The sequence below is a fragment of the Maniola jurtina genome, chromosome 17 (assembly GCF_905333055.1).
Source record: "Maniola jurtina chromosome 17, ilManJurt1.1, whole genome shotgun sequence".
Classification (NCBI taxonomy): Eukaryota; Metazoa; Arthropoda; class Insecta; order Lepidoptera; family Nymphalidae; genus Maniola; species Maniola jurtina.
In genome coordinates this window covers 8,487,567-8,511,988 of record NC_060045.1, presented here as the reverse complement: position 1 = coordinate 8,511,988, position 24,422 = coordinate 8,487,567, and the positions used below count along the sequence as shown (strand labels likewise).

At 36.0% G+C, this 24,422-nt stretch overlaps 1 protein-coding gene across 1 annotated transcript in view; it reads right to left on the bottom strand.

The window, feature by feature from the left end:
- Window positions 1-9,806, bottom strand: part of LOC123873692 (protein spaetzle 3) — a 54,161-nt gene extending 44,355 nt beyond the window's left edge. Inside the window, exon 1 of the mRNA XM_045918673.1 lies at window positions 9,535-9,806. The gene's annotated coding sequence lies outside the window, so the exon portion shown is untranslated. The remainder of the gene's footprint in view (window positions 1-9,534) is intronic.
- Window positions 9,807-24,422: the final 14,616 nt, after the last annotated feature.

The following is a 24,422-nucleotide window of genomic DNA, read 5'->3' as shown; positions in this document are numbered from 1 at the left end:
TCTGTATCACGTAAGAATATTTAAACGGATGATCCTTTTCAAATCCCGAGGGATCACCAGGATTTAGGAATGCAATTTCTTACAGCATCCTATACCTTCAATATCAATTAATAATCGACACTTTTTAAATCCCATTAGCTTTAGTAGTCAGGTCCCCTGCAACATCAGGATTGAGGAGTTGGAATCCAAATTTTTTATTGAACAATGTCGCAAACTTTCTTTATCGATTAAAAAAACTACCCAAAATTACGCAGTTAGGTTACCTGCCAAATTTCATGGTTTTGAGTCAACGGGTACCCTAGAGGTTTTCTTGACACACACGACAGACAGACAGATAGACAACAAAGTGATCCTATAAGAGTTCCGTTTTTCATTTTGAGGTACGAAACCCTAGAAAACGTAGGAACGGCATTCCGAACCAGTGGTAAATTTGTCTGACCATCCAAAAACACTTTGAAGTTTACCTAAAAGTTTACAGGAATAAAAATTTATCATTGTATTCCATTCCATTTCATTCTATTCCATTCTGTTCAAAGATAAATAGATAATAAAAATATTTGTCACCGAAACAATAATTTACGATACATCAACCAATATCAATTTTACTGATGACAATCTGACTATTACCAAAGTGAACGACTACTATAATATCTATTATATACGACTAACATAATATGTATTATAAATTGTGTGCCGTTTGCATTCTCACTAGGTTCTCATTAAGTTTGTTTTATTTGGTTAAACTTTCTGGCATTTATATTGTTATGACGTTTAATTGGCAAACAGTCTGTTTATTGGCTCAAACTCAAAAATTCAGCCAATCACAACAAAGAAAATATTGTAATAATGATTGATGCAGCTTTCTGTAATTGAAAACAAAATATTTGACATTAACTTGAATGTGACAGTGTTTTCCGAATAGGGTTGCCAGAGGCCCCGTATTTTACTGGTTACCCCGTATTTCGGGATACAGAAACCTGGCTGGCGAAATCAAACACTGACGTTATGTCCAGTAGAAAGAATATTTTCCTTTTGCGGCAATGCGTAGCCGAAACCCACTCGATATTGATCATGGTCGTAGCCAAGGCAGCGGGGCTTGGTTTGAGGATGTAAGCCTTTTTTTATACAAGTTAGCCCGTGACTTTAATCTTTTCTAGTGGTAAGTGATGATGCAGTCTAATTTCTTGGCCGTTAGGGCCATAGTAACCATATAACTAGCCATGACCGAAGCCTCCCATCAGACCAGAAATTTAGAAATGGCGACTGCGCCTGGGAATCCGTCAAAAACCTAAGCCTAAAATAATACTTACACTATTTCTTGCATTTGCTTACCAATTTTTTTTGGAAATATATCAAACCTTTCGCGCTCACTTCACTCGCGCTTTGAATTTGTATTACTTGGTGTAAACTCCGCAATTTCGTTTGCATGAATTTAGATTTTAAAAAATTCCGTGGGGGATTTTCCGGGCTAAAAAGCCGCCTAAAAAAAATGTCTGGGATGCAAGTTACCTCTGAATAGTAAGTACCAAAATTTTGGTAAAGAAGATGGGCCGTGAAAGGGTAGATAGGCAAATAGATATACTGTCGTATTCGTAATATTAGTATGGATAGGAAGCTTTAAAAATATAATCTTGCTATGGCTAAACTCGTTTCCCTTTCACTTTAATTTTTTCTGTATTGAACCAAAAACACTTACGCTCACTGCGCTCGCGCTTTTTTATTGTTGTATTTTATCTCACTGACAAATTGAAAGGTGAAATTTCACTAACCAGGTAATTAGCCCATAAAGTTGAGCGAATGTTTTTTTCCTCATGACAGGATTCAGTTCCGGCCCTGATAAAACCTCTCCCGCAATCGATTCCTGGCTACGGCCATAGTATTGATACTGTGAAGGTGGAATTACAAATTAAATGTAATTTTAAGTTAAAATGAAAAGATTGTATGCATGAAATGTATAACATTTTGCTTTACAAAACTTAAGAGTTTTTAAAAGCTATTTAAATAAATAAATCTTTTATTTAAAACCACATTGCAAACACAGTTCACTAATCAAGATACGGCAACATACGGAGAAAAAATACAAAACTTACAAATAAACTAAAATATCTAAATAGGCTTTCCATGCATTTCAGAGAGAACCACCGCCTATTTCTTTAAATACTTCAAATTTTCAAATTTCTTCAAATCTAAACCCCGTATTTTTGATGGTGGTAGCCTGTAAATCAAAAAGAGGCAGGTGGCAACCCTACTACTTCCTAGACAGAATTTAAAAATTGTTTTCATTACTCGGTATGCCTACTGCCATAGTGTGACAGAAAGTGTGACGGTAGTTGTGACCTCTGATTGGCCGACTCTCTTTCACTATTTGCTAAAATTGATGATTGCAACAACAATTTTTTCTTTTTTGTAATCGAAAACAGAACACGGACGTCAAACAGGTTGACTAATTGCAATCATTTCTGACCGGCTAACATTGTTCCGCTAGTGGCTAAAACTCACTGTCGCAGCAAGAACATGGTAAATTCAGCCAATCACAGCAATTTCAATTGGTTATCACAAATGTACCGATCTAGGAACCGAGAATGCACGAACCAGGGCAGATAGAGATAAGAACAATAATATCATACGTAGGAAATCGACGGGGGATCGTTGACAACGATAGCCTTAAAGCACTTATAAAGTTGTTGTTTAATTGGAATGAAAGGAAATATTTTAAATTTAACATTTATTTTTGAAAACTTCAGTTACATGCTGGTTTGATGGCACCTGAACAAGGAAACTAGAATCCACACCACAGATTACAGAAAGGGGTGGGGCGTGGGTTCCTTTTCAATGGTCCACGCCATTAAAAAACAGACATTTATTTATTTGGTTCTAACTTCTAACGGTCATAATGTTAAAAATATCTATACTTATTAGTTTTTAGATAATATTTGAAATCTAGTGCAGTTTTATCATAGATTTATAATACAATTAACAACCTAGAATTTCGAGCCTATAAATATACCTAATTTTTTACAAACCTATATTTCTGCATTCAAAACAGAACACAACAACATAGAGACAGAACAGGTAGGTGATAGATTATAATGAAGGTAATTTAAATTTACTAAAATTGTCTATTTGTTATGCTAAATTGCACCCTTCTAATTGAAGCAATAAATATTATATTTTATAACTTGAAATAATAATTATACTACACTAATGTACGCCCCTTCATCAATTTTGTTATTAATCATATACTAGGCGTTAAAATAAGTAGGTAAGCGTTTGAATGATTTATTACTAACAAATAATTTTGTTAAAATCACAGAATTCAGAAGATTAGTTATAGAAATAGTAAAGAGAGAGCTTTTTGCCACACAGATGCTTAGTGCTGCGTGTTACCCATAGTCTAATAGTTAAAAAATACACATTTACACAGCGTAACAATTATACTTAACTTGCTCGGGATTGTATAAAAGATTAGATTAGATAATTACTGTGCTTTCGAATCAGTATTTTTTGTGACGAGACTTTACTAATATAATCAGCATATAATCATTCACATTTTGTGCAACGGGCGGGGTTTGAACCGCCGAGCTTTCGGATTTCGTCCGCTCCTATAACCGTTGAGCTATTGAGGCTATTACTAAGCTTCCGCTGTCTGTTCGTATGTCTATTGTCAACGGGCTGTATCTCATACATTGGCAATGCCATTTACAGCGCAATCGACTTACGTTCAAAAAATACGCGATGAAAAAAACCGGCCAAGTGCGAGTCAGACTCGCGCACTGAGGGTTCCGTACTCGGGTATTTTTTCCAACATGTCTGGTCAACAGGTCTGTCTGTCTGTCTGTCCGTCCGTCCGTCCGTCCGTCGTGTCTGTCAAGAAAACTTATATACTTCCCGTTGACCTAGAATCATGAAATTTGACAGGTAGGTAGGTCTTATAACACAAGCACAGGAATAAATCTGAAAACTGCGAATTTGTGTTAACATCATTAAAAAAAATGTGTTTCAATTTTCAAAGTAAGATAACTATACCAAGTGGGGTATCATATTGTGAAAGGGCTTTACCTGTACATTCTAAAACAGATTTTTATTTATTTTTATGCATAAAAGTTTTTAATTTATCGTACTAAATGTCGGAAATCCACCCGAGTACGGAGCCCTCGGTGCGCGAGTCTGACTTGCGCTTGGCTGGTTTTTTGTTTATATGGAAATCGTAACATGTTTTACGTGGTAAGGCGACGACTTAGTATTTTGAAGACCGTGCCTCTTTCTGTTATCAGCAGCCTGTATCTCATACATTGATAATAGTGTTTGCAGCTAAGTCGACGTGCTTTCGGAAAACGCGTGATGAAAATGTCGTCATGTGTAAAACCATTAAATACGATACAACTTATATCTGAGTTCAGTTCAGATAAAGTCCCATGCGTCGACCTCATTACATCAATCAGGTAACGCAACATTTTATTGATGACTGAGATTGATTTTTTGTTTATATGGAAACCAGACGATACCGCGACTTCATCCGCGTGGATTCAGTGCATTTTTTTTTAAATCTTGCGGAAACTCTTTGATTTTTCAAGGTATGCCAATTTCCACGATACAAGCTTCCTTCATATACATATAAATCGGTCAAGCGGATGGGTTTTTAAGAATTCCGTGGGAACTCTTTGGTTTTCCGAAATAAAAAGTAGCCTTATCCGTCCTCGGCATACAAGTTAAGGCCATTAACATTGTTGGGCCGTGAAAAACTAGCAGACAGACAGACACACTTACGCACACTTTGTATGGATTGTAACAGGTTTTTAATAGCGACGTGGTATTTTGAAGACGTTCTAATAAGGCTGTTTAACTTTGACACAGATGCAAAGCTAATGTCTTGAACTAGTCTAAATGTGAAATCTGTAATAAATTATGGGCTGCTAGATTTCATAACTTTTAAAAGTTGTGATGTAAGTTTTAGACATTGCATCCAAGACACTACACCCATAATAACTATACATAATATGGTTGGTTCTTAGGTACCTAGGTACTTATTTAACTCTTGATCTAGGTACCTAAGTAAATCTTAAGTGAATCTTCGCTTTTCGATAGGAAAGTATTGTTATTTTTTTCCATCTTCTTAGCATAGATTCTACATACATACGAGTGGGATAGGTTTGTGGCACTTTCTTAAAAATATTTGCCATTATTACCGGATATAATAAATAATTGGCAAACAATAATTATTATACCTGAGTACTAAGTAGGAATAAAAATTACTTACTTATCTAAATTATGTAACTAAGTAAGCACTACTTATTCATAAAAGTAAATAATTTATAAGTTTAATTAATCATTCGGTGATTAAAAATTCACACGTATAGTATTAGTAATATTCATAATAATATTTTTAACCCCCGACCCAAAAAGAGGGGTGTTATAAGTTTGACGTGTGTATCTGTGTGTCTGTGTATCTGTGTATCTGTGTATCGGTGTATCTGTGTATCTGTGTATCTGTGTATCTGTGTATCTGTCTGTGGCATCGTAGCGCCTAAACGAATGAACCGATTTTAATTTAGTTTTTTTTGTGTGAAAGGTGGCTTGATCGAGAGTGTTCTTAGCTATAATCCAAAAAAATTGGTTCAGCCGTTTAAGAGTTATCAGCTCTTTTCTAGTTTTCTTGTAGAAAAGAAGGTTAGATAACCGTTAGGTTCTTAATATTATGTCAATTGACAAATGTCAAGCTGTCAAGATGGACGTTGCCTAAATACATAATTATTTATTTGAAAATGATGTTTTGGAAAACTCAAATACTTTGGATCGTCGGGGGTGTTATAAATTTTTAATTTACACTTGTATATCTAACTCTTGTGGTGTTGTTAAAATTGGCGACTGGCGATCACACCTAACCGAAACAGAGCTGTGTATCTGACAAAGATGACACAATATGACACGTTACTTTCGTCTCACATAAATTAGTAACCATTAGTTTAAGGTCAAGGTGAACTCTTAAATTTTACATTGAAAATTGATGTTACGCAACTATAATAATAATATGTCTCTGGTCTGCTTACCAAAAAAGGTAAATGACATAATGTATGTAGGATAGAAGCAGGCTCTGCTTTGCGGAATGTGATGATATACAAGGAACTACAACATTAATCTAAACACCTTTATTAAAGCAAAAGGTGACTGACTGACCTGACTGTTTGACTGACTGGCTGATCTATCAACTCACAACTCAAACTACTCATCAGATCGGGCTGAAATTAGGCACGCAAATAGCTATTAAGATGCAGGCATCAGTTAAGGAAGGTTTTTTAAATTCAATCCCTAAGGGGGTATATTAGGTGTTCCTAGATCACATGCATAAGCTTCTAAGATATTACTATGCTTAAGTTTCATTTAAATCCATCCAAAAAAGTGTTATAGATTTTCGTTGTAGGCACCTCAAGTCATAAAAGATGGCGTTGTATGACTTTGCCCCGCACTAATCAATCTCCCTTCTTCTTCTTCGATTGTATAATTAAGTGATATGTTTTTTTTACGAGCACACACACTTCTATTATATTCTTAAACTCGTGAAAAGGCAAATCTAAATCTAATGTGGAGTCTACATCTGCTGACGATGCATCGTTATCGGCGTAAAACTTACGCTGTGTCCTAGAAGATACATACTCGTATGTGTGGTGTTGTGTGTTGGTGGTTTAGCTTGCTTTTCCTACTTCTTTAGTAGTTGAAGGGTGGGCGGTACATTTTGCATATTGCACGTTGTATAGAGATTTGTCTGTTTTGGTGGATTGTAACAAATTAAGTTTGTAGCTTCATATAATCCACAAACTCACTGGACCGAGCTTGTTTTATTAGGTATAACTTTATTATTAAACGAGGTTATTGCCGATTACATCAACAGCTAACGAGTGTAAACCTGACTTAAGACAGGTATGCGGTGACACATTATGACCTGTTACTTTTCGTGGTTTAATTTAAATTACCGCCACAGACCTTAACCATTAATTAGTCTAAGGTCATGAACAATGTATCTATGTATATATTTCAACTTTCTCATTCAAAAAAACTTCAAAAATGCTGTAGGTTCAATAAATTCACGTGGGTGATTGCCGGCCAGTTTTCTTAAGGTTATACACGCAAGACTGTAGTGTGTAGAAGTCCCTACATGAGATGTCTATCGTTTGATAATGATGATGATGATGATGATTCAAATAATAAAAAAAATCAGCAAATAAAATCAGGTTTGAACGGTTATATTACTTTTACGGTTTTAACACACCACTATTAAGTATATTGTTTCGCAACACTTTGCATTTAAATGCCAATATTCTGTGGCTATCAATTACTTAAGTTAAAGAAATATTATGTATTTCGAAATCTTTTGTTCCATGGAACAAAATATAATATTTTTGTATATATTTACATAATTATTTTAATTTTACATATATTTTGCTTTTCGCCTCTTCTCATATTATGATTAACGATCGCCAAACCAAACGTAAAAAAATCAGATGAATAAATTGAATGGAATGAAATGAAAAAATATTTTTTCTTTAGAAATTGCACTTAGGATGGCTGGGAGAAATATCTCCAGTAGAGATAAGTTATCCTTCATTATCATCAATCCATCACGTGCCGGCTCACTACTGAGAACGGGTCTCTTGTGTCATAATAAGAAGAATTTGGTCATAGTCCATTACGCTGGCCAGGTATGGATTGGCAGACTTCACACTCCTTTGAAAACATTATGGAGGCATGCGGGTATCCCACAATGTTTTCCCTCATCATTAAAAAAACCGGCCAAGTGCGAGTCAGACTCGCGCACTAAGGGTTCCATACTCAGGTATTTTTTCCAACATTTTGCACGATAAATCAAAAACTATTATGCATAAAAATAAATAAAAATCTGTTTTAGAATTTACAGGTAAAGCCCTTTCATATGATACCCCACTTGGTATAGTTATCTTACTTTGAAAATTAAAACGCATTTTAATATTTTTTTTAATGATGTAACCACAAATTCGGGGTTTTCAGATTTATTCCTGTACTTATGCTATAAGACCTACCTACCAGCCTTTCATGATTCTAGGTCAACGGGAAGTACCCTATAGGTTTCTTGACAGACAGACAGAGAAAAAAGTGATCCTATAAGGGTTCCGTTTTTCCTTTTGAGGTACGGAACACTAAAAACGCATATAACTTCGTAAAGTTAGAGGTGCTTGCCCGGGATCGAACCCCCGTCATTCCGAATAGCAGAACAACGTCTTAATCACTAGGCTACCACGGCTCGTTTAGGCTATCAGTGCTTTTGATATGTAATATTGAAAATTAATCAAAACAAGATAAAGTTGAAACTAAAACCCGACTGCGATCGTCATAATAAACGCTGTAATATTATAGTAAAATTATTTTTCTGTCACTTGGTATATTTTAATGTTGTAGTACATTTATATTTATGAACTCAGAATTTTCTTCTCTTTCATTTAAGATGCCACGCGATACAATAGTAAAAAAATTTTTTTGAAGACCCCCACTTTTTTTAATGTAATATCCGTTTGGTCAATTTTTTTCGTATAAGCCTATGTCACCCGGACCCTTACAACGAATCGATTAACACCTCATTCATCAAAAGCCTAGCCTAGTAGTTTAGGCGCTACGGTGGAACACACAGAATCTGGATACAAACATACATACCCACATACATAGGAAGGTACATACATACATGCTTTACAAAGCTAAAATCATAACCCTTCCTTTTGAGTTTGCCGCAGTCGGGTAAAAACTTCTGAATACAAGATGTTACGTTATTAAACTGTTACTTTAAAAATTTCATCACATAGCTTTTAACTTTAAACGGTGGAGGTAGTCAATTAGAACAGCCTTGGTCAGATGACACAGGTAGGTATTTACGCAAACCTCACATCGGCATCGATCCAATCAGATTTTGCCAATGACTTAGGTATCTGCCGCGGCGGGCATTCAAACGCTTGTTTGTTTATTTATTTCAACATTACCTCTAAAAGTCTACATTAACGGATTCCAAACTTATATACAAGAAATGGCTTTTTATTTAAGTACTAGATCATGCCCACGACTTCGTCCACGAGGGTTTAGTTTAAAAAAAAAATCCTGTGGGAACATATCGATTTTCCGGGATAAAAAGTAGCCAATGACCATCCCCGAGAATCACCTTTCGAGAAAGAGCTTCAGACTGTATGATATTGTGCCTTTGCTAAAAGGGGCAGCTAATTAAAAATTAACTCATAAGGGTTAGGTATCTACGAGTATAGGTAGGTACACCATACGAGACTGTAGTCGACTTTTAAGGTTGCTTAACAGTACGGTTGTAAGTAAATCAATATTGAATTTAAGACACCAAGTTTATTATTTTACATCACACAAAACCTTTTTCACATTTTGTACCATTGCATGTCTGTTTCCATAGAAAATAAACCTTACAGCAAAATGCCATAGGTGAAGAAATATCCGAAACAGCAACTGTGTACTCAACATGTGCATTAAATAAATTGTACTCTCATAATATTTTACCTTTATTGTCCTCGTTTACGCCTTCACGTAATCGTTAAAAAACTGTTTATTTTCCTTCGAAATTTAAATGTCCACAGGTAACAAAATACTGAACGAAACTGTTTCGTGTCGAAATTTTAAAACTCGATTTCGGAATGTTCACGTCAAAATTTGGCGGGCTTTTTTTTTTAATTTATCGGTAATCGTGGGGCAAGCGCGTGCTCGCTCTCAGCTAGTCGCGCGAACACTAGGATCAGCAAAATGACGCGTACCTCTTACTCTGAGAGTTTTATTGTCACTGGTCAGTATGTACGAGATATAGAATAGAGCCTTAAAACTTCCGATGATGTATGTGTTCCGGCTGGTATTTATGATCTGTGTACAATAACATGCGGAAACTGTAGCGGATCGAATTTCTCCGAGTACAATTTTGTGGTAGGGAATTACGGTGATTTTTATGGGGTTACCGCTTTCCGGATTACTCAGGCATCACTGATAGGTTGTATCTTCCTACCAAGTCAAAGTTACAGCCATTTATTCAAAATAGGTACTGTTTTACAATTTTTGAATGTAAATCGTTGAATATGTAAGATAATAATTATTGATGTAATGGTGTTAAGTAAAACTAAAGCCCGGAGGGTTCCAAATGCGCCCTGGATGGCCTGAGTTTTCAGCCGGATATTATTTTTACCATCACCATTTAACTATTTCACAATACTTATCCGTTACAACTTCTTAGAAATAACTATGAAAGCTGTTGAAGCAACTATTTTCCGAGCTTTTGTATCATTTAAGTAAATAATCCTTTACATTGTCTCGTAGTAGTACTCGTAGTACTCTATTTACATGATGAGTAAAGTTGTCACTGTGCATTTGTATTTGATTATAGAAAACCTGCTTAATACATAAAAACTCTGATAGGAGGACATTACTCGTAAACGTAATTATTCAATCTAGGGATTAGCCTACTTTTATTTTTATTTTAGATGCTGAGCTACCTAAAAAAAAAAGATTCCGACGAATTGAGAACTTCCTCCTTTTTTGGAAGTCGGTTAAAATTAAAAATAAAAATCTGATGTTTAAATGTAAAAATATACCTAGGTAGTAGGTACGTCATGCAGAGTTTGTACACGAAGAAAATATCTAGACATTATAAAATTTTACTGATAAATAGCGCGAACTCCAGAGTTCGAAGAAAAGACATAAACGTCATCGAAGCATCTCTTAGTTTAGAAAAATTAAAAATAGCGTTGTTAGGTTGAATTATATGAGAAGGTTTATACGTGCTTGTAAAATGCAATTAAGTATAACAAATCAATTTAACATTTAAATTACTACCTACACCTAATTAAAAAAGTTGCTTTAAGTTTTTTTATTTGGAATATTATTTAATTGCTCTACCAATTAAGTAGGTAGCATAAAGCATTATATAGGAATAGGTACTGAGTTTATTGAAAACTCAAGCTCAAACTCTTCAAATTATAAGCTTTCTAGGCATAAATTGACATGAATTATGATCCTCTAAGAAAAATATATTCAATTTACATTTCAGCATAAGCAAATCCCAGATATAGAAACTGCCTAAAACAACGCCATGTCATGTAACAGCTCAAAAATTACTTAGCACTACAAGAACAACATACCAAAAATAGTGTGTTACGAAGAAAATGACTAATACGATAAGTACCTATTACGTATCCATAAACGCAATATGTTAATACACATTTATGGCAACTGATTCATCTGTTGCTAAGTAATTACTGATAAAAAGTATCTAATCTTTATGAGAAAATTATAGGTAGGGTTGACATCAAAAATTAATTTTTCAATTTGGCACAGAGCTCATGTTCGATCGTGTATGGAGTACCTAAGTTGCAGCAATGTAAGGGACGGCTCCGCCAAATATTGGCAGCTTGATGCATTGCATTCGATGGAACGTCACACTAGAAGACTCATTAAGGCCTGATGGCTCCGCGAATTACCAACCTGCGGTTCTAGATGCCTTTGGTCATCGAGCTAGGAGACTATAGGCGAAGACTTCCACTATTGACGAAACTTCTGAGCCTTGATTACCACAGGTTGCCGGCTGTCGGTGTCTTAAGGAATAGAAGAAAATGCTTAGAAGCTTTTCTATCTTGTCCCTTCATTTTTTACCACGTTACCGTAAGAACCCGGACAAGTTTCCAACCTTATCGTCGACATCTACATCCCAACTACACGCGCGAAAGCCTTACGTCATCATCCCTCATACGCATGGCTAAGGTTTGAAATACTCTTCCGCGATCTGTGTTTCCTAACAATTACAATCAGGTGAATAGGCATCTTCTAGACAAACACGTCCCTAAATCTAAGGACACGTCATCACTTTTCATCAGGTGTAATTATGATCGAGCGTGAATTTGAAATTGAATTTTATGGGTGGCTTACAAAGGTCTTGTAGTCTCGTGTGCCTATTTCGATTTTGTTTAATTACTTAATGCAAATCTGCTAAAATTTTAAAGTAAAGTAATACAAAACTGCCCCTTACATAATATGCTGGAACGATCACTTTGAGCCGGTATAAATAAACAAATCAGGATACACTTTTATATCATGGAAAATTTATCATGTTTTAGTTTGGGTTTTCCATTGCCGCTTCTAGGTGTCGCGGATATTACAGCCATTGTCAATCTTATAGGGTTAGCAATAATACTGTTCATTATCACGGGTAAAATTAAGTACAGTACAACCAAATTAATAATGCGCATGCATGCATGAATAAAATTTCGTTACTGATAAATAAATCAATGTTTATCTCTTTTAGCACAAAACACAAAATTGTTAAAAATGCACTTAACCACTCTATATTATACATATCGTCTTCTGACGCTCGGGGAATACGACTGTTGCCGAACAGTGACGAAGATTTCTATGCGCATTATTAATTTGGTTGTACGTGGTTGTACTGTACTACTTATAACCGACTAGATGATGCCTGCGACTTCGTCCGCGTGGATTATTAGGTTTTTTAAAAAGTCCCGTGGGAACTCTTAGATTTTCCGGGAAAAAAGTAGTTGCCTATGTCAGTTTCCGGGATGTATGCTAACTCTCTGCCTTTCATCTATCTATCTATCTATACTATATGTATAGTATGGATATCTATTACTAAGGACTTTTGTAGTTAGTATGGAGTCACATATTAAAATTCTTCGGAAATGTCTTCCGGCGTGAGAGGGACTCCATCGAGCGTCTTGCCATGCAGAGCAAATTGGAGGGCACCAGATTGTAGGTCGCCCATGCACTGTGGGCGGTCCCATGCACGAGTGTACCAGGCTGTCGGCCAGCAGGGAGAAGTGCTGAATGCTCGTGAGGCGTATAACATCTGCCCTCAAGACGTTGCTTCGTGATGACCACGACCGCTCTGCCAAGAGATGAAGAAGAATTTTTATGAAATTATTCATTAGAGGAAATAATATTCGTTCAATATAGTTCAATTAGATGTTCCTATTCAGCTACAAAAAAAGGATGAAATCGTGAAGTAATTTATGTATACATAGGTACTTAATAGGGGCTGTAGTAATAAAATGATGGGATGTAAAGTATAGCAATATTTTATGCGGCTAGATTTCATTATTAAAGAATATGATTTAAAAAAAATTAAGTGTTAAACATTGTTAATTATAAACGTCACGCTGTATGGAAGGCGATCAACGTCACAAGGTGATAAACGACAATTTTTTTTTTTTTTTAATGTATGCTCTATATTCTAACGCTTTTGCCAACCCTAGAGCTTACTGTGTACGGAACTAAGACGTAATATTGACATATCCGAGACTATTTTACATGGTCCTAATACATAACTATCAACCGGTGATAGCCTGTTGGTTAAGTCGTCGGTCTTCTATTTGCGAGGTCGGGAGTTCGATCCCGGGCACGCACCTATAACTTTTCAGAGCTATGTGCTTTTTAATTATATGCAATTATATATCGTGAGGAAACCTGCTTGCCTGGGAGTTCTCCATAATTTTCTCAATGGTGTGTGAAGTGAACTGGGCCAGCGTGGCAGGCTATGGCCTTCTCTAACTGAGAGGAGACCCGTACTCAGTAGTGGAACGGCGATTGGTTGATTATGATATAATTACTATACGTAGGTATAACTGAGATAAACTTAACTATTCACATAATTTATCATTTTCTTGTTATTATATTGTCATTTTTTACATCTACGAAAAAAGCCTATAAATAAGAATAGATGCTAATTGATACGAATGTTATCAAAGTGATTTAATCTCAACATCACGTGTTTACATCACGTCTGTATTGTCATTAGTAGTATGTACTCTGATATACAATAGCCCTGATACAATAAGTACATAGTATACCTACTTTAAAACACGACAATAACTGAGACTACATGCTACCCACTTTCAGTGCTGATAAGACGTTGTACCTGCAGTAAGTCAACTCTTTTTCATACAAAATCATTATCCTGTGTCGTAGCATAATGACAATAATTGATTGTTGGGGGATTTCCGCATTTCCGCAAGTGCCCGGGTTTTCTTGCTGCTCCGGTTTTTGTAATGCGTTCCGTTTTTAATTAAGTCTGATATATTTTTTGCTGACTTCTTGTATCATTGTTAAGATAATAATTGTTTTAAAAGTTTAATAATTACTGAAGTGTTTAACTGGTAAGTAGTTACTACTATTGATGTTGCAAAATATAATTGATATGATTTATCTGGATTATATCTAAAACTAGCGCTGAGAACCGTTTTTAACCCCCGACCCAAAAAGAGGGGTGTTATAAGTTTGACGAGTGTATCTGTGTATCTGTCTGTGGCATCGAAGCTCCTAAACTAATAAACCGATTTTAATTTAGTTTTTTTTGTTTGAAAGGTGGCTTGATCGAGAGTGTTCTTAGCTATAATCCAAGAAAATTGGTTAAGCCGTTTGAAAGTTACCAGCTCTTTTCTAATTACTGTAACCTTCATTTGTCGGGGGTGTTATAAATTTTTAATTTACACTTGTTCTTAAGAAAACCTCTACCATGGAGTGATTAATGATAGGGGTATTAAACTACTCACAACCCTCAGACGCAGATAGATAAATCAGTACCTGGAGATGACCCCTTGCTGTGGCACACGCAGCCATATCTCATACCGACATGCAAGACATGGTCTATTTTCTCTGGGACAAGCTCAATAGGTGTCACGCAAGGGGGGTCACCGATGTGTTCGTCAGAGAGCTTGGAGCCTCCCAACATTAGCTGAGCTTTTCATCAGCATCTTTATCATCATCAGCCTGTGGACGTCCACTCTTGGGCCTTCCCTAAAGAGTACCATCACAGAGTCTTCAGCCTTATTCATCCAGGCACTTTTAGGTGAAGTTTTAATAGGTAAAATACATAACCCTGTGTTTCCTAGGACGTCGGATATCTTAAAAAGATTTCCCCCCGAACCAAAAGGTAGGGACTAGGGACGTACTCGCAAAGTTCTGAAGTCAGAAATAGTATTAATTATAGTAGTAGTAATAAGTATAGTATAAAGCGAATTTGTCTCAAGTTGTGTCACGGATATTTTGGTATAGAATATAGATCTCTTTATAAGTACGGTCTGCATATTCTGTCTCTACACCAAAAAAAACTTCCTAATACATTGAAATGCCAAGTACACTGAAGCCTACAGAGAATGGTCAAGTGGCTAGGTAAGGTCACTGACGTTTGCCGAGTCGCAAAACTAAATATAAATATCCACGATAAAACAAATACAAACGTAAAAATCTCCTCGTTAGCTTAGTTTACGAGGTATGCCAGACTATGTAGATGCCATATGCCTCATGAATATTCAATGTTAAATAAATAAATACTTACCTGCTAGGCCTTTAGTAGCAGGGCTAGTCTAATGGTTAAGAGGCTGGCTTCTAATTTGGGGGGTTCTTGGTTCCTTGGTAGATACCTCTCACTTTTGGATGTTACGTACGTTTAAACTTTTAAAGCAATTATATCTAGGCTTGCCAGCTGCCCCGTATTTTATGGGTTACCCCGTATTTTAGGGTATGATAATACAGAACCCCGTAGTTACGAAAATAAAATACGGGGTAAGTAAAGCTCCCGTATTTTTTAGACAGGCAGACAGACAGACACATATAGACGGACAAACACACTTTGCATTTATAATATTAGTAGGCACTTAGTGTGATTATATATAAATTATTATTATTAAATTGTTATTTTCGTTACTAAAGTAATTACTAATCAGGCTCGTGGCCAACGAATCACGCTTGTCGCATAGCAGAGTGACAATATTAAGGCCAAGTTTCTTGCACAATATTACTATTTTGTGTTTAAGTTATGAAAAATCTAAGAAAGTTACATGTTCTTTGAATTATATGTGGTTATTTATGTCACTACCTATTAACAAATGCGTAAATAATATTCAGTAGGTATGTGTATTTACTTATTTTTCTGTATTCTCTCAATCAAGGTTTCCTGGTAAAACGTTGCGTTGTTGGTCACAAATATTTTACTACAATGTCGTTTGTTTTGTTAAATTACGAGTACCTATATATATACAATCCCTACTTACAATCCCTACTAATGTTATAAATGAGAAAGTGTGCTTTTGTGTTGGTTTGTCTTTCAATCCAAGTAGAGCAAAGGATGTAAAGGATATTAAAATATAGAGATAACTTATACATAGACACTCTAACAGAGACATATAGAGACTTTTTATACCGGAAAATCCTATTGTCGGGTACGAAGAATATACTACCCCGCCGCCCGCCTTTGTGATCAGTTAAGTTGCCTTCTCTCTCACACATTCTAACATTTTCAATGATTGTAAAAGCATCAGTACAGTTTTAACACATGGGACTCGCCAAGTCCTAAACAATAAAATAACGTTCATTTTTAAACATATTTTTATCGTAATATACGTAGTTTTGATAGAGCAAAATGGGGATGAAATAATCTGAACGTTTTCCCCGTTTTTCTCTATGAAATACAATGAAAATACAATGAAGACATGCCTAAAATTAATGTAATTTTATTGTTTAGGACTTGGCTGAGTCATATTTGTTAAAAATGTAGTGATACTTCCACAATCATTAAAAATGTTAGAATGTGCGAGAGAGAATGAAACCTAATCACATCGCCTTAACAAGTGTAAATTAAAAATTTATAACACCCCCGACGATCCAAAGTATTTGAGTTTTCCAAAATATCATTTTCAAATAAATAATTATGTATTTAGGCAACGTCCATCTTGACAGCTTGACATTTGTCTATTGACATAATATTATGAACCTAACGGTTATCTAACCTTTTTTATCACAAGAAAACTAGAAAAGAGCTGACAACTCTTAAACGGCTGAACCAATTTTTTTAGATTATAGCTAAGAACACTCTCGATCAAGCCACCTTTCAAACAAAAAAAACTAAATTAAAATCGGTTCATTCGTTTAGGCGCTACGATGCCACAGACAGATACACAGATACACAGATACACAGATACACAGATACACAGATACACAGATACACAGACACACAGATACACAGATACACACGTCAAACTTATAACACCCCTCTTTTTGGGTCGGGGGTTAATAAAGGCGACAGTTCAGTAGCTGTTGCTAGGGCGGGGGCGGGGCAGTACATTCTTTGTTCCCGACACTAGTCTGGTATTTCATCAATGACATTCTATACTATATTATAAAATTACAACTAATGAGTCACGACTAATTTCTTCTAAATTCACTATGGAGGCGTTTTTCTTTGGCTATCATTACCCATATTATTATCAATACCAGCCAATATCGCTACTGTTTGTTAGTTTTCATTTAATCATGCCGCAACGGAGCAACGAATCGACATGATTTTTGCATAGGTTACTTTAATACCGGGATTAGTTAGTTCCTACGGGATTTTTAAAAACCTTAATCCAGGCGAACGAAGTCGCGGGCATCAGCTAGTTGTATATTATGTCTATTTTAGTCATCTGCGTTAGTTAGAGTATTATATGTATAAAATTGCAAATGTATAGGTAAGTGTAGTGATTTCACAGAATAACATATTATGAATTTATGATTGACGTAAATGAGCTTATGGGTAAGTAATTAAAAATGCGTGTATGCCAATCAAATTAATATGGTAACGGAAATTATTGGATATTATTAATTAAATATTGATCAATCTGTTGGAATTGGAAACCGCTCAAACGCATTGCATACAAGAAACTAGATTTTTTTTAAAGAATTTACGTATAATATATGTGTACAACATTCATAAATTTTATTACGCATGGGCAATATGAACACATTTTAGGAATTAAAATCTAATTAATATACGTGTTTCAGGTGTTAAAATTATAATGCTAATAAAACGCATCTAAGTCGTCAATAAATTTTCCATTATAGTAGGTGAAAACATCTCTTCCCCATAACGATTTTTTTTTCTATTTTTATCTCGGTAGGTACAAATTGCGTGATGACAAAGTGGAGCAATTAACAGTTCCTGAAGCGAGGAAATGGCTTCGAAGAACTGAAAACGGGTCGGACAGGCCCCGCACGGCCGGTAAAACCATGGTGGATAGGTTTTTGCATTTTAAACAATTGACTCACGTGGTCATAACAATACGGATTATGGTAAGTATAAATTAATGGGGTTTGTGCTTGTTTTATAATTACTTAAAGATTAATTAGGGTTCCGTACCTCAAAAGGACAAACGGAACCCTTATAGGATCACTTTGTTGTCTGTCTGTCGCTCTGTCCGTCTGTCCGTCTGTCCGTCTGTCCGTCCATCGGTAGGTATACCCATCTGTCTGTCCGTCTATCCGTCTGTCGTGTCTGTCAAGAAAACCTATACTAAACGGTTTTAGTATAATGACTACTATATACCTAAATTTGACTACATTTGATATGATCCTACAGTATGATTGTAAGTAAATTATTGAATAAAAAACACAATTGTTTTTAATTATTTATTTATTTGAGTCACTTTACTACACTAGATATTTATTATTACTATTTATAGATCTAGGTGTTTAACAAATAAAGAAACAAAATACATAAATATAAGAAAACTAATATGAAAAAATAGGAAGCGTTTCATAATAAGAACAAACGTTTCTTTGGCCTGTTTATTTAAACACCTATTATTCGCTAATTATTTTTTTGCGCCCATCAATCCCCATAACAAAAAATGTAAGTAGGTACACAATGACAAACATCATGATACCATACTTTTTACATATGTACCAATAAAACAATGTAGATATAATCAGATACAAATACCGGCACGAATATATCCCGATCCGGTAGCGAGCTAAACGCCTCGAGGTCTCCTTCTACTATGTCGTACTACTTACCACTGGTGTACTTACCTACTAAGTAGTTAAATAACAATAATAATAAATAATCATTTATATGTAAGAAAGTTGGTAGCAGAAAATGGAAGTAATATAATCATAGGCCATAACATCGACTAAATTAATAGTGAGCAAATAATTTAAAAGAGAGAACAAAAATTTCAAATGAGTTATTAAATAAAATTCTTAACCAAATATTTAGCTATACAACTTGCAATCAATAAAATGTTACAACATACTAGAAATTGTACAACACAGTTAAAATTAAGGAGATGTCAATACTTAAATATATCCATAATTACAATGTTACACCTACTTCTCTCTTACGAATTTTTCTGACTTTCTTTAACAGGGCTCTCTCCGTCACTCGTTTCATACAATCGTAGTTCCAATTTCATTTGAATATTAAGCAACCAAAGTCCATGAAATTTTGCAGACATATTCTAGAAACTAATATCTGTGTCTGTGGTGTTTTAGATTTTTCTAAAAATATGTAGTTTTAAAATTACAGAGGCTCAAAGATTTGTATGAAAATTTTTAAGACCGCGTAACTTTGAAACCGAATATTTTAACAGAAATCTGGAAAACCACAGACATAGATATTAGTTTCTAGAATATGTCTGCAAAATTTCATGGACTTTGGTTGCTTAATATTCAAATGAAATTGGAACTACGATTGTATGAAACGAGTGACGGAGAGAGCCCTCTTAATTAGTATTGTCCTTTATATAGGTACGCCATAAACGTGAATCTCGATGAATATGTCTACCGGCTTCGATTTGCTTTTTCCCGAATAACGAGCAAACGAGCTGGGCGGGCCACCTGATGTTAAGTGATGATGTAGGGGACACATGAAAATTGCAACACATTGCACACGTACAATATTGCTGTCTTTTGAAGACTTTGTTTTAAATGCGCCCTTTGAACTGTACTGAAACTTTAAAAGTTTTTGTATCTCCTATGGCTTTATAAAAACCCTATAAGAATAATTTAAATATTTCTTGTACTTTCAAAATGAAAACATCAATTAACCACTTTCGATCTCAACCCAGTGTCATCGGTCAAGTGAGTGCATTGCTCTTTAAATTATAGTATCATAAAAATATCTCTTTTTGAAATAATTACAGTAATGAGGCAAAGAGCTGGATTTTTGGTAAATATTCAATACAAGGATTGCATTGCTATCAGTGGACTATCAGTCAATTAGGGTAACACGGGGGAATCGGAACCACGGGGTAATAAAAACTACTCATATAAAACATAAACTATGTTTATCTAAATCAGATAGATCCTGTTTTTTTTTTGAGGGAATACAGAAGGACGCGGGACTCGTGGCATCGCTACTCAGTTGACTTTTGGTGCGCAAAAGAACGTATATCGGTTTTTCGGGCATCGATCTAATTTATTACGATAGTCAAGTACAAATTGTGAGTATCAAAATTATAATATTCTAAGCTGTAACTTAATCATTAGAAAATACGACCTATACGCTTCTGGTGTTCGCAGAGTGCAAGAGAAAGTTTTTTGACCAACAATTTCTGATGCTTGAGGTAATGAACAGTGTTGATGGCCTTAGAAATCGCTCTCACCCTGAATGTGTTTCCTATTGACGAATAAAAAACCGGCCAAGTGCGAGTCAGACTCGCGCACTGAGGGTTCCGTATTCGGGTATTTTTTCCGACATTATGCACAATTAAAATTGAAATATGTACATTACCTATAACAAATTTTTTGTGATGTAACCACAAATTCACGGTTTTCGGTTTTTCTCCTTTACTTGTCCTATAAGACCTTCCAAATTTCATGATTCTGGGTCAACAGGAAGTACCTACCCTATAGGTATCCTTGACAGACACGACTGGCCGACAGACGGACAGACAGACAGACAGACAGACAACAAAGTGATTCTATAAGTGTTCCGTTTTTCCTTTTGAGGTACGGAACCCTAAAAATGAGTCTTTTATGTATGAAGCCCGATGACTGATCGATAACCTTGAGCGTTTTCAATGATTGTTAACATTAGCGCCTTGGTGCAGTTCCCAGAATTAGTTTCGTGTCGTATAATGTCGTAGTGAAAGGATTCAGCAAGGTATCTACGGCTTGCTAGGAATGTCGGAACAATCTTATCTCATAAGTCATAATGCAGGAAAATGAGGAAATCTGTACCAGAGTGTATTGTGAGTTGTGACCTTTATGTTATCAATATACTTTCTATAATATTCACCATTGATTTTTATTTTTAAACCCCGACCCAAAAAAAGTTATAAGTTTGACGTGTGTATCTGTGTATCTGTCTGTGGCATCGTAGCTCCTAAACTAATGAACAGATGTTAATTTAGTTTGTTTTTGTTTGAAAGGTGGCTTGATCGAGAGCGTTCTTAGCTATAATCCAAGAAAATCGGTTCAGCCGTTTGAAAGTTATCAGCTCTTTTCTAGTTATTACTGTAACCATCACTTGTCGGGGGTGTTATAAATTTTTAATCTACACTTCAGTCTGTGCAGTTGAATTCATGATACGAGTAAAGGGATAACAACAAAGGGTACTTAAATACTTTATAGCCCTTTAGTTTAACGAAATATTCTATAATAGAATGAATGAGAGCTAACTAGGTAGTAGGTACTTACCTACTCAGTCGTGACTTCGACATAAACCAGTGCACGCTAGATTACATATTTTAGTGGTATTTAAACCTACTTTACTTTATTTTGTGCACTAAAATGATGCTCACTCACTACCTATTTAATCTTTGCCCATTCTTATCCATACTATCCATACTATTATTATAAATGCGAAAGTCTGTCTGTCTCTCTGTCCGCCGCTAGGCTATTCACGGCCTAAAAGTTTAACCGATTTTGATGAAATTTGGTAGACAGTGAGCTTACATCCCGGGGAAGGACATAATAGGCTACCTACTTTTTACGCCGGGTAATCAAAAAGGTCCCACGGGATTCTTAAAGGCCCATCCGTTTAACCGATTTATGTGAAATTTGGTACACAGGTAGCTTGTCTTTTTCACACAGCCACTTTTATTTTCGTCAGTAATTTATTTGTCTTGCAAAACATAAGCTCTAAATATCACACAAATATCGAACATTACTCTGAATTCAATAAGCATAAATCACACCGTTTCGTAAGATCGGTGCAGTCGTTAATTTTGGTCTCATGATAGAATGAGGTCGTTGCGAATTTTGCCTAAAAGTAAAACATCATTGAGAGCCAAAATTCGAAATACAGTTTTGCGATGAAAAAAGATTTTTATTTTATTATATTATGGCTCAAGACATGTTGAAGCCGAATTGAAGAAAGGCGACATGTGATTTTTTTTTTTTTTATTCTCTATAGGTAAGCGCTTGACCACAATCACACCTGATGGAAAGTGATGATGTGGTCTAAGATGGGACGCGTTTACCTAGAAGGTGCCTATTCACTCTTGTTTTAAAGATACCCGGATTGTAATTGGTAGGAAACACTGATCGCGGAAGGGTATTCCAAACCTTAGCCATGCGTATGAGGAATGAAGACGCAAAACGTTTCGTGCGTGTAGATGGAATGTCGACGACATAAGGATGGAAACTCGCCCGACGTCTTGCGGTTCGGTGGTAAAATGGTGAAGGGGGGACAAGATCGAAAAGTTCCTGTGCACACTCTCCGAAATATATCCTATAAAACACGGATAAGCCGGCGACCTTACGGCGGTGATCGAGACTTTGAAGTTTCGCCAACAAAGGAGAGTCTTCGCCTATAAGTCTCCTAGCTCGACGGTCAACGGCATCCAGAGCCGCTAGTTGGTACTTAGCGGAGCCATCGTAGAGGTGACTGCAGTACTCCATGCACGACCTGACTTGTGCTTGATACAAAGTAATGAGTTGGCGCGGCGTGAAGTACTGCTTGACCTTGTTAAGAATGCCTAGTTTTTTTGCGGCGGTCTTGGCTTTGGCTTCGATGGATCTTCCGAAGTTGATGTTAGCCGAGACGTCGAGACCTAGGAGATCTATGTGATCAGTGATGTTAATAGATATATTCTATTAACATTACTGATAACATGAAAGATTTCTAAAATAGGTAGGTACTAGGTAGTATGTATAGGTACCTATTACTAAGTAACAAAATATTATTAATTACTAGGATAATGCCCACGACTTCGGCCGCGAGAATTTAGATTTTTAAAAGTCCCGTGGGAACTGTTCGATTTTCCGGGATTAAAAGTTGCCTATGTCAATTTCCGGCATGCAAGCTACCTTTCAGATAAATTAGTTAAACATACGGGCCCTTAAGAATCCCGTGGGAACTCATTGTTTTTCCGGGATAAAAAGTAGCCTAAATCCTTCCTCGGGACGTAAGTACCAAATTTCATCAACATCGGTTAAGATCTTGGGTCGTGGAATGCTAGACAGACAGACACACTGTCGCATTTATAATATTGGTATGGATTATGAACAACCCATTGCCGGCTCACTACTGAGCACTGGTCTCCTCTCAGAATGAGAAAGCTTTGGACATAGTCTAACACGTCGGCCAAGAGCGGATTGGCAGACTTCACACACCTTTGAGAACATTATGCAGAACTCTCAGGCATGCAGGTTTCATTTTCCATCTTACTTTAAATACCCATATATGGAGAAGGTAGGTACTAATCTACTGAATAGTACTAATCACAAAAAGAAAGAATTGAGAACGTTAACAGGGCTCTCTCCGTCACCTACCACAACCGTGTATCTAAACAAAAGGTTAGATATTCGTTTTTAGAATATGTCTGCACATGGACTTTGGTTGCTTAATATTCAAATGAAATTGGAATTACGTTTGTATGGAGCGACTGACGGAGAGACTCCTCTTAAATAAATTTTTATTACACCCTTGTTTCTTATGAAGTAGATATAATATACTTACCTACATCCGTATAGGTAGTTACTTATAAGCTCTTTCCTCCTTGGATTAAATAAAAGCTCTTTTACATTAACTAGGTTGGTAAGTATACTTAATTACCGTCTTTAAGGAAATAACATGAAGTAGTAAGTATAAAAGCTCAAGAGCTTACAGCAATTAAACTAAAATCATTTTTATCCGTAATTGCGACAAGATTACTATATGGCACTTAATCGTATCATTTATTAAAGTGTGTAGATCATCGTCATCATCAGCCTGTGGACGTCCACTGTTGGACATAGGTCTTCCCTAAAGAGCGCCACCACACCCGGTCCTCAGCTTTCCTCATCAGCCATTTCCCGCCAGCCGCTTCATATCGTCAGCCCATCGTACTGGAGGGCATCCCACACTACGCTTGCTTAAACGCGGTCTCCACTCAAGGACTTTCCGTCTCCAACGGCCATCGCCTCTACGACAGGCATGGCCTGCCCACTACCACTTCAGCTTGGTAATAGTTTGGGCTATGTCAATGACATTGGTTTTGCTGTGGATCTTACCATTTTGGATTTCATCCCTTAGGGAAACTCCTAACATATCCCTCTCCATAGCTCACTGAGCAACTTTGAATTTGTAGACAAGGCCGTTTATCAGTGTCCACGTTTCAGCGCCATAGGTGAGGACGGAAAGGACATAGTGGTTA